The 12,502-nt window shown below is 41.0% G+C and overlaps 1 protein-coding gene across 12 annotated transcripts in view; it reads right to left on the bottom strand.

Annotated features, from left to right (window-relative positions):
* Nucleotides 1–12,502, bottom strand: part of DLG2 (discs large MAGUK scaffold protein 2) — a 1,584,089-nt gene that overhangs the window by 643,908 nt on the left and 927,679 nt on the right. The gene's annotated exons all lie outside the window — the stretch shown is intronic.

Below are 12,502 nucleotides of genomic sequence, written 5' to 3'. Positions count from 1 at the left end.
AATTTTCAATAGGGCCCAAATGATTAGGAGTTCAAATCCAGTTTCAAAGTGGCTTTGTCACTAGGAGCTAACTGAAAGTCAGTGGGACTTGGGAGACTAGGTCACTTTTGAAAATGGGGTTTATTGGCTATAGAAAATATGATACGCCTTTTATCTCGGAATTTTTTTCTTTTTATCACACAAGGATAACCAATGGTGGTTTTCATTGCAAATACTGAACTGTGTGTTATGGAATGTTTTTAAACTGAGTGCCTTGCATGTAGAATAGTGATAGAAATGTAGCCGTGTTAGTCTGGGGTAGTTGAAGCAAAATGCAGGACAATGTAGCACTTTAAAGACTAACAAGATGGTTTATTAGATGATGAGCTTTCGTGGGCCAGACCCACTTCCTCAGATCAAATAGTGGAAGAAAGTAGTCACAACCATATATACCAAAGGATACAATTTAAAAAAAATGAACAAATATGAAAAGGACAAATCACATTGCAGAACAGAAGGAGGATGCGGGGGGGTGGGAAGGGGGAGGAAGGAAGGTAAGTGTCTGTGAATTGCTGATATTAAAGGTAGGGAGAGTGGGATGTTTGTGAGTTAATGGTATTACAGGTGATAATTGGGGAAACTGTCTTGATAATGGGTGAGAAAGTTCAAAGACTTGTTAAGTCCTTGTTGGTAAGTGTCGAATTTTAACATGAATGACAGTTCATTCATGAACTGTCATTCATGTTAAAATTCGACACTTACCAACAAGGACTTAACAAGTCTTTGAACTTTCTCACCCATTATCAAGACAGTTTCCCCAATTATCACCTGTAATACCATTAACTCACAAACATCCCACTCTCCCTACCTTTAATATCAGCAATTCACAGACACTTACCTTCCTTCCTCCCCCTTCCCACCCCCCCGCATCCTCCTTCTGTTCTGCAATGTGATTTGTCCTTTTCATATTTGTTCATTTTTTTTAAATTGTATCCTTTGGTATATATGGTTGTGACTACTTTCTTCCACTATTTGATCTGAGGAAGTGGGTCTGGCCCACGAAAGCTCATCATCTAATAAACCATCTTGTTAGTCTTTAAAGTGCTACATTGTCCTGCATTTTGCTTCAACTACCCCAGACTAACACGGCTACATTTCTATCACTATTCTACATGCAAGGCACTACATTTAGCCGTTTGGAATGGAAATCCATCAACCATATGAAGAAACTCGCACAGATACAGACAGACATCATCTTTCTATCCAAGTGCAAGAAAATGGACATCGTACCCAAAGGACTGAAAGTGAACAATCCACTAAGATCAACATACTTCACTGACTACAGTGAAAGACTCTGCCTCACACTATCCAAGAAATTAAGAAACCACCTGATAAGTATTTTATACAAGAAACAGAAAACCATCAAGAATGACATTTCTAACTTAGATCGTCTCATCTCAAGACAAACATCCACACCGACTGACACCTTGCAAGACTTTTGTTCCACCAGACAAGAAATCTACTATACACACTTCTATTCCCTACAACAAAGAAAAGACAATAAATTTTCTAACCTGCTCCATACCACTGGCTACAACAGCAACTGCCTCAACCCACCGGATAATATTGTTAACCTCTCCAGCTACAAACTCAATCCAGCAGAAGAGTCTGTCTTGTCCCGGGGTCTCTCTTTCTGCCCCACGTCCCCCACAAACTGGATACAATTTTGTGGTGACCTTGAGGCTTTTTTTCGCCGCCTCCGTCTCCGAGAATATTTCCAAACCACCACTGAACATCAATCTGACCTACCAGATCCCCCCTACCAACACCAAAGGAAAAATAATTCTATATGGACTCCCCCTGACGGTCGGAATTACAATCTGGATTTCTATATACACAGCTTCCGCAACAACGCACAGACTGACATTATTCACAAACGACAACAAGCGACACACAATCTTAGCCGCGCTGAACACCATGCCATCCAGAGTCTCAAAAACAACCTGGACATTGTAATCAAACCAGCTGACAAAGGGGGTGCTGTGGTCATTATGAATAAGGCCGACTATAACCAGGAGGCAACCAGACAACTCTCGAACACCACATTTTACAAACCTCTCCCCTCTGATCCCACCTCGGAATACCAAAAGAAACTACACTGTCTCCTTAAAAGCCTCCCCACAGCTACTCGGGAACAAATCCTCACAGAATCACCTTCTGACCCCCGACCAGGATTGTTCTATCTACTTCCCAAGATCCATAAACCTGGGCACCCCGGACGTCCCATCATCTCTGGTATTGGCACGCTCACTACTGGTCTATCCAGCTATGTAGACACTCTTCTCAAACCCTTCGTAACCAATACCCCCAGCTATCTCCGAGACACTACTGACTTCCTAAGGAAATTACAAAACATCGATAACCTCCCCAATAATACCATCCTTGCCACCATGGATGTAGAAGCTCTATATACCAACATCCCACATGAAGACGGATTACAAGCAATTAGAAACACTATCCCAGAGGACACTACTGCCAACCTGATAGCAGACCTATGTAACTTTGTTCTCACCCACAATTATTTCCGGTTTGAGAACAACTTATACCTCCAGATCAGCGGCACAGCCATGGGTACACGCATGGCCCCACAGTATGCTAACATCTTTATGGCTGACCTAGAACAACGTTTCCTCAACTCCCGTCCCCTTTCACCCCTCCTCTACCTACGGTACATCGATGACATCTTTATGATCTGGACACATGGCCAAGAAACACTGGAGATATTCCACAGAGATTTCAACAACCTACACCCCACCATCAACCTCAGCCTGGACCATTCTACACGAGAGATCCACTTCCTGGACACCACCGTACAAATCAACAATGGAAAATTAGACACCACTCTCTACAGAAAACCCACTGACTCATACAGTTACCTACATGCATCCAGCTCCCATCCAGAACACACCACACGATCCATCGTCTATAGCCAAGCCCTTCGATACAACCGCATCTGCTCTAACCCCACTGACAGAGACCAGAAGCTTCAGGATCTCTACCAAGCATTTATAAATCTCAACTACCCACCCAGAGAAACAAAAAAGCAAATTGAAAGAGCCAGACGAATACCTAGAAACCATCTACTTCAAGACAGACCCAAGAAAACCAACAATAGAACACCACTTGTCATCACCTACAACCCCCAACTTAAACCTGTCCAACACATTATCAAGAAACTACAGCCTATATTGGAACAGGATACCATACTCAAAGAGGCTCTGGGAGACAGACCCATAGTCTCCTATAGACAACCACCTAACCTCAAGATGATTCTTACCAACCACCACAGGACATACCACACTAATACCAACCCTGGTACCTTCCCTTGCAACAAACCCCGTTGCCAGCTTTGTCCACATATTCATTCTGCTGATACCATTATTGGACCTAACCAAGTGAGTTATAAGATCAAGAACACATATTCCTGCGCATCCAGAAATATAATCTACGCTATCATGTGCCGAAAGTGTCCGTCTGCTATGTACATTGGACAAACATCTCAGACACTTCGCCAAAGGATTAATGCCCACAAAACAGATATTAGACAAGATCACAAAGAGAAAACAGTTTCTTGCCACTTTAACCAGAAAGGACACTCTCTAAATGACTTAGCCACCTGCATTCTGCTACAAAGACCTTTTACATCTGCACTTGAAAGGGAATCCTCTGAACTGTCATTCATGTTAAAATTCGACACTTACCAACAAGGACTTAACAAGTCTTTGAACTTTCTCACCCATTATCAAGACAGTTTCCCCAATTATCACCTGTAATACCATTAACTCACAAACATCCCACTCTCCCTACCTTTAATATCAGCAATTCACAGACACTTACCTTCCTTCCTCCCCCTTCCCACCCCCCCGCATCCTCCTTCTGTTCTGCAATGTGATTTGTCCTTTTCATATTTGTTCATTTTTTTTAAATTGTATCCTTTGGTATATATGGTTGTGACTACTTTCTTCCACTATTTGATCTGAGGAAGTGGGTCTGGCCCACGAAAGCTCATCATCTAATAAACCATCTTGTTAGTCTTTAAAGTGCTACATTGTCCTGCATTTTGCTTTAAACTGAGAGGATTTTAGAATTCTACATTAGTCTCTCAGTATAAGAAATTAAATGTACACAGTTCCTAAATGACATGCATGTTTTAGCTACCATAACTTCAAAATCAAACATTCAAATATAAGACCATGAACACTCTCTGAAAAGGATTTCAACTGAGAAAAGATTCTCAGTACCAAATAATTTACAAAAATATTTGATGCAATAATTTTTATTCTTCCAATTATTAACCTCAGTCTCTCAAAGACTAGACTCTTGTAAAGGAGATTTTGATTTAGTTAAGCAGTAAGTCTTCATTAACAAGTGATACCACTGGGTTTTTTAAGTAGAAATCCTATTTTATCAGCATAGTGACTCAAGATGCTGTTTAAAAGGACTGGTGTTTGAGTGCCACCTGTTTAAATTATCAATAGTGGCAACTTTTTCTGAGTCACAACATATGATAGGTTTTTTTGGATATAATATTTGTTCCATGCGAAAGGGTATATGTTTGCTTAGAGCCCTTTGTATGTATTATATAAAAAATCTTGATTTGACACTCCCTTATGCACAAGAGTATTCCCAATAGACAAGATCCTCAACTGGTATGAGTTAACAAAGCTCCATTGACCTCAATTTTTACACATGCATGTGTAACTTTACATACACATAATTTTTTTGAGGCCCAGAATGCAGCTCTCTCAGTCATCAGTTCAGAAAAGCATTGCTCATAAAACAAGTGGAAAGTGACAATCACAGACACAACCCTTGCACTCAGAAAAGAGGAAGCACACTACTACAGTGGAATGAAGACAAGGAGATGCAAGGTTTTCACTCTTATAGATTAGTGAATAAACATGCATTTCCACACAGTATCAGAGAAAATGACAATATACTCCAGAGAGGGAAGTCACTCACCATAATGGAATCATGGCCTGAAATCCTGAGACAATTTGTGATGAAGCAGAGTTTCTGTAACAGAATATCTCCACCTCAGGACAATATAACATGGATGTCCCTCTGGAGTTATTTTGGGGTGCTCCATTCAGTGATTACATCTATCTGTACTAGATATTTATATGGTTCCCATTACTGTAATAGTTGACCATCTCACATTTTTTAATTTACATTCACAGCATCACTGAGAGGTAGAAAAGTTCTCTCATTCTTATTTTTCAGAGTACAGAGGCATAGAGTCGCCAAATGACTTCTCCAAGCTCACACTGGAAAGTCTGTGGCAGAGTAGGGAATTGAACCCATGTCTCCCAAGTGCACCACAAAAATATCTGTCCTCTCACTTAACTCTGAAGTGCTCCAGAGTTGGAATATCATAGCCCAAAGGAGTAATGAATAGAACCCTACATGGATACAAAATTTGTGTCAGCATCTGCAAAATGATATGCTGATATCCAAATCCACAGATGCAGGTATTCACAGATCTAAAGTGAATATCTGTGGATTTGCAGTGCTCTAGAAGTTGGTCCCTGCTAAGGAGACCCCCAGACACATATGAGGATGCACAAGCAGGAGTGAGACACTGAGAAAGGATTCATATAACCTGCTTGCAATGTGGATCTCACTACACAGATGCAAGCTTTCAAGATTTCCACTCAGAATGCAGAGTCAATTTTCAACCAACAGCATTATTAGGTTCAAGTGTGTATCGTTACATCAGAATGTTTTGTTCCACAATCTGCTATCATCACTCTCTAGTATTAATTTTTTTAGAAAACATACATGTACTTGTAGCCAGACAGGAACCCCCCCCCCCCCCCCCCCCCCCCGTAACATCCATTTTTGCTTGCCCGGAGCATGCAGGGCACACAGAACAGAAGGCCCAGGCTGCTGTGACCGTGAATGGCTGCAAACAGAGATACGCCAATTGCTGACCAAGAGGCTGCCAAGGAGTGTCCTTGACTTAACCCCTATTGATACGAACACACAGCCGTCCGCGGGAGGAGGAATCTCTCTCCCAGTAAAAAAAACGTCTAGTACGCACAATTTAGTTATCTCTCTCTTGCAAGTGTAAATTAACTTGAAACTTGCTTTTAAGAACTAGCGCCACAAAACGGACCAGTACAATTCGGCATCTTAGATAAGAAAGAGGATACGGGCCCCCAGGGGTATAAAGATGGGTCCAGCAGCACATTTTCTCTGAGTGTCAATCTACCATCTATCTTCTGGTCGGGTTAGATGTTTGATCTCCTGAGGTTCCAGAGGGGACGCCCACCTCATATTTGTCTTTCCTATGAATTGAGAGACTGGCTCTGGCCTGACATGCTGGAGTCGAGAGGCACAGAAAGGGGTAAAAATTGTACCTGGATGTGGTCCTTTGTTTAAGTATATATATACATAGTGTTAGAGCTCTTTAAAGATTAAGCTGTCACTTGGTACCATTATTTCTATTTTCTATCTTTACCTTTTTCCTGTAATCATTTTTAAGACCTATATATATATATATATTATATATATATATATTTGCTAGCATTTAAGAAATAGAGCAATAGCCATTGTAACCATATGATTTCTAAGCTTCTTTAATAAACCTGTAACTGTTTAAGCTTTAACCAGACTCCTTCAGTTGCTGTAACAGAACCAAGCACAATTTAAAAGAACTTCAGCTGGTCATAAAGGGACAGACATAGGAAGAGCTTGGGCGTTTGGATCTGTGTCACTCCCAGGTGACAAGATCCGTTGGGGCACCTTTTCAGCCTTTCCTAGGCTGCCCGCTGCGAAGGAACCCGTGTTCTAGCAGCTAAAATCTAAGGTGTAATAAGCTCTTCCTATATAACGGGGCATCTGTTGGCCTGCTGGCCACCCTCTGCGATGGGACCCCGGTCCTAGCAGTAAAGACACGGACATTAAACCTTTTCTCAGAAACATACACACACACACACACACTGCCCTGACCGTCGGCTGACAGTACTCCAGAAGACCAGGAAACAAAAAAACATGCGGCTATTTAATTTTTTTTCCCATAATGTAATATTTCAAACACTGTTTTCCCCAAAATTCACTTACATCATAAGGTGAAACTCTGAAGGAACTTTTGTCAAATTATCAGACTGCAAGGGAAAGAAGCAGGAGTTTCAGAATTGTGTGGCATGTAAGTCAAAATAACAAGCATATAACACATACATGTCTATGACTTATCAACTATCAGTGCCATCCCCTGCTGCATGCTTGTGGCAAGCTGCAGCTGAAAAAAATGTGAGAGACATGCTTTACTGACAGTCATACCACACAGAATGCTCATCATCCCTCTGGCATTTTGGATGAACAAATTTATTCAGCTGTGTTCTTAGACCCATTTTTGTTCTTCTTTGAGGTTTGAAATTACAAGACGAGCACACATATTTTTGCAGGTAAAATTTAGGCTACGTACTACATGATAAACTAGTTATTCTTCATTTGCTAGGACTGAGTATCCTGCTGCATCTCCAAACTGCGTATGTAATAACTGAGGCCATTGTTTACAAACCTGGTCCAAATGAGTAATCACTGGCAAGTCTAAAGGAAATAAAGATATTCTGAACCTTTCTTGTATTTTTTCTCATGCCTGAAAAGTAAAAGGTCCAAAACATCTGCATTCCTCTAGAGCTCAAGAATAACTAACTCCTGAACAGCTGAAAAACATCTTCCAATAATAAAATCTGCATTATGCTTGAATCACTCTTGAAGAGCTGCTTCTACAAAAGGACACTACAGTGTTCATTTCAGATGTACCAGTTCAGGGGGAAACATTTTTAGGAACAGGGGGAAAATCCACAACCAAGGCCAAATTCTGATCTCATTTACACCAATTTAATTATGGAATCAATCTTGATTTACAGTGATGTGGACAAAATCAGAATGTGGTTCTTAGTCAGTTGGTGTCATGGTATAATGTAACAATACAATCTGCTGCAGAGAATACTTTTGTGCAACTTACAGTTGTTTAATATCCACATTCCAATTACCTGAAGCTACACATTTTACATCTTGTTAACAAAAATAATTAAAAACAAAATGCTAGGCCAAATGATTCTAAAAATGCTAGAAATCAATTCCAAAAGAATCCCCAAAAAGATTTTTTAAAACTGAATTATATGCAAATGTCTTTGTAATAGTTACCAATAAACTACTATACAAACTATTTGAAATTATTTCCTATAAAAGAAGATATTTTCAAATGTAATTTGATACCACTAAATTCCTTGTTTAAAGGTAATTGTGGGCCTCAATGTTATTGCTATACTTCTGAAAACATATATATAAATTAGGTATGCATATATGAACAATTTAACGATTTCTTTTTTTCCTCCAAGGTGGAAGTTGTCACTGCGTGTTTGAGGTAGGAATATATAAATATGCCTGTACAACTAACTTCTAGACAACTGAACAAGACAGATCCACTAATTAAAGAATTCAATTTCATCAGCTATAATTGAACCATGCAATTAACCATGGGATGATATGCATTTTTGTATGAACTTGGATTAGCACTGTTCAAATACACACGTACAACTATTATGCTGATTTAATAAAAACAAACTGGTGTACACAACAAAATTAGATAAATGTTCTGAACTGTGTTTGACCCAATAATCATTGAATGGAAAATACCATCCATTTGAGTTTGAAGACATTAAGGTGGTACAACAAATGGACTGAAAGCATTTAGTTGACAGTACACTTATAATTAGGCTAAACCAACTTCTCACATACACGAAAAATAAACATTGAAAAGAATTTGCTTTGGGCAAACATATACATGTGGGAAACAAAAAAAAATATTAATAGAGTTTGGAAAGGGAAGCTTGAAGCATGCGTGAAGATGATTTAGATGTAGGAACAGATTTTCCCCTCCAACCAAGTATGCAACATTATGTAACCATAAAAAATACACAGTGAAAGAACAGTAATAAATTCAAGATAAAGCATAGCTTGAAATAATATTTACAAGTCATTTTGGTCCTACAGCTTCTAAAAATATTTTGATAGAAAAATAACAAGAGAAGTAATCAACATGACATACTGCCTAGTCCAGTCAGTCAAACATACTTTTTCTTTTTTTTTTCTTCTAAAGAAAGTAAAGTCTAAGTAGAAAGGGCGGACCAACAGAATGGTTTCTGATTAACAAAATAGACAGACTCAAGTAACATAAGCTCAATTCTTTGCTCTGCCATAGACTTCCTATGTGACCTTGGGCAATGTAGACTATGTTTCCTTTAAGCAATATCTCCCACAGCATGAGTGACATAGACCTGCTGCTTTTGAGCAGAAGGACTTGAGTTCTACTCCAGCCCTGCCCTTCCCACATGTGAAAAGCACATAGAACTACATCCACTTTTACTTTGAAAGTACACAGCCTGGCAGAAAAGAAATTCACAGCAAAAGAGCTGGAAAATTTTGTTTAAAGTCCCTACCACAAATCTTCATTCTTATTGACAGTTCTGTGGCAGCCTCGGTGTTGTCCCAGAGCTGACAGACTTCAGGTTTTGAAGCTCTCAAACAGCTATTTTAGATTTAGCCCTTTGCAGGCAACTCATCCCTGCATGCCCAAGGTCACTGCTCTCTCAGGGCATCTGCAGAAGGCACAGGATACTCACAAGTGGTATGTTGTATGTCCTGAGGTCAAGAACAATGACTGATAATTTAGAAGACATTAGGAAAGAACAAATAAAGAAACAGAGTCATTATTACATCTATGGAACAAACAAATCTCTCAATTAGGATGATTATGTCAAAGTCAATTATGTCAAATCAAGCCAGCCTATGGTGCAGAGCAGAGCATTAGGGTTACCAATTTCATGGCAACAAGTATCAGAGAATCATAGAAGTTAGTACTGAAATACCTTTTATATCATCCACTACAGCGATGGGCAATAATTTTTGCACGGGGGCACATTTTTCTATGCTATTTATGGGAAGGGTGGGGTCTATGAAAGAGGTTGGGCGCAGAAAGGAGCTTTAGGTAGGGCATTAGGGTGCAGAAGGTGGTGAGGTGTCTAGGAGAGAGTTTAGGTGAAGGAGGGGGTTGTGACCTGGTGTAGGAGTGTGGGAGGGGTGCAAGATCTGGAAGGGAGATGTGACCAGGTGGAAGGATGCAGAGGGTTATATGTTGTGACCTATGGCAGGAGTGTAGGAGGGGTGCAGAGGGTTTAGGTGTGATCTGGGGCAGGAGGGAGTTTTGACCTGGGGTGGAGGTGGTGCAGGAGGCAATGCAAGGGTTTGAGTTGTGACCTGGAGCAGGGATGCAGGAGAGGTGCAGAGGTCATGCATTGTGACTTGGAGCAAGGAGCTGGCTGCGAACAGGGGTGGGCTGCTACCTGCAGGCTCTGGCCACAAGTCCCTTTTCCTAGCAGGACCTTGGGGCAGGCTCTCTGCCTGCCAAGCTCCCACATTTTGCTTAGAGTGGCCAGGTGCTGGGGCCATCCTGTGCAGCCCTGAAAAGGCTGGCCACCATAACAGAAGAGAGGCTCCGTGAGCTGGCTGCACCCCCCAAGCATGGCCCAGGGAGCTCCCACTGGCCAGTTTCCAGCCTATGGGAGATGTGAGGATGGTACTGAGGGCAGGGGCAGTGTGCAGATGCACACTCACTGGCCCCGGCCACTTTGAGTGGGTAGAGAGGTTGGAGTAGGCAGAGAGCCTACCCAAGGGTCCCACTGGACAATGAGACATTGGTAGCCCAGAGGAGTGGGGGCAAAAGATCTATATGGCTTCAAGATTAAACTAAATGGGTTTATGAAGGGGATGGTTTGATGAGATAACATGATCTTGGTAACTAATTGACCATTCATTATCAGTGGGAAATAGGTCAATGGAGGGATGATAGGAATTACTAGAGAACTTTCTGGGTGTCTGGCTGATGAGTCTTGCCCACATGCTCAGGGTTTAGCTGATCGCCATATTTGGGGTCGGGAAGGAATTTTCCTCCAGGGTAGATTTTATAGTCAAGAAAATCTACAATTTTTATACAATTATAAAAATTATACAATTTTCCTCCAGGCCCTGGAGGTTTTTCGCCTTCGCCTGTAGCATGGGGTACAGATCACAGCTAGAGGATTATTCTGGGGTGGGTGAGATTCTGTGGCCTGCACTGTGCAGCGGGTCAGACTAGATTATCATAATGGTCCCTTCTGACCTTAAAGTCTATGAGTCTATGAGGATCTTAGAGGGCCAGATCTGAATGTTTGCTAGGCCATATTTTGCCTGCCCCTGATCTAGTGCATCCCCTTTCAATACAGGAATGTTCTGTATAGTAGTTGTAGATTTTAGGTCTGCGAAGGATATGGGTATTATACAGTTCATAAATTCAGTGTCCAGTAGAGAGAGTATGCTCTGTTTTATTGGTTCCGTTTGTCCAAAATTAGTCAACTAGAATCAACTAGTCAGAGATCCTAAAGACCTATTAGGCCATACCCCTGCCACTCCCAATTGTTCCATGAAATCTCTTCCCTAGATTTGTCTATTTTACAGTTTTGCATTGGTATGACATCTGGAGACTTCCCACGTTAGATTGGCAGTATCTAAATCCTTAGCAGTCTAGGAAGGTCATTACCGAAAATGTCATTATAATTTTGATGAAAAAGTTTTTACCAAAGTCAACTCTTGCGGCCTTTCTTCACAGATGACTCTGAATTCATCTGATTCTTTCTCTCTGGAAGTTTGTTCCACAGTCAGACCCTTTCAACAGAAAATAGCTGCCTTCTTGACTACTAACATTTTTCACTCTGGACTTTGTGATCATCAGCCCAGTGTTAGGGGAGACAAATTGGCAGCCCAGAAAAATGCCTGTCCAGTGCCAGTAACTAGAATATTGATTATCATGCTCATTGCCAAATGCAGCTGTAAGGCTTTATAGCACATTTAGCATAATGAGGCAAGCTGGGTGGGTGAGGGTAACCACAAGAACTGAATATGACCTTGTGCCTTTCTTTGCTTTTAAACTGAAACAAACAGCCTAAGGCATGGTTAGGAAAGGCACTAGTTCTTGCACCAGCTGGAATAGAACCATTAAGTTATTTCACGTTCAGCTTCCTACTAACATAAGCAACCACCTATCTCCCCAACTAACGATACCACCTTAAATTCAGAGGTGCCAAGATACCAGAGAAGGGGCTGAGACAGACAAAGAGCTGTCTGTAATAATTTATGAATACTGCACAGCAACATGGTAATTGGAATGATTATTGTAGGAATACATTGGTTTACTTTAACAGCCGGCTGTAAGAAAAACAGTCAGGAAGAAAAGTTCAAGATAAGTCATCCTTCATATCACTTGAGGGTTGTTATAGGACAACAGCAGAGTCACTGGCTCGGAGGTGTCTGGCTTGACGTCTCGTAGAGCTTATCGAACAGGTTTGACAAGCAGGAACAAAAGGCCAGGAATTGACCAAGCAAACTGGTTAAAAGAAATTGTCTCTTTCTAGAAATG

Source organism: Pelodiscus sinensis, chromosome 1, assembly GCF_052426305.1.
Source record: "Pelodiscus sinensis isolate ZL-2025 chromosome 1, ASM5242630v1, whole genome shotgun sequence".
In the NCBI taxonomy this organism is placed as follows: domain Eukaryota; kingdom Metazoa; phylum Chordata; order Testudines; family Trionychidae; genus Pelodiscus; species Pelodiscus sinensis.
Note: the sequence above shows the minus strand (reverse complement) of the source record. Positions and strands in the feature narration are given on the sequence as shown.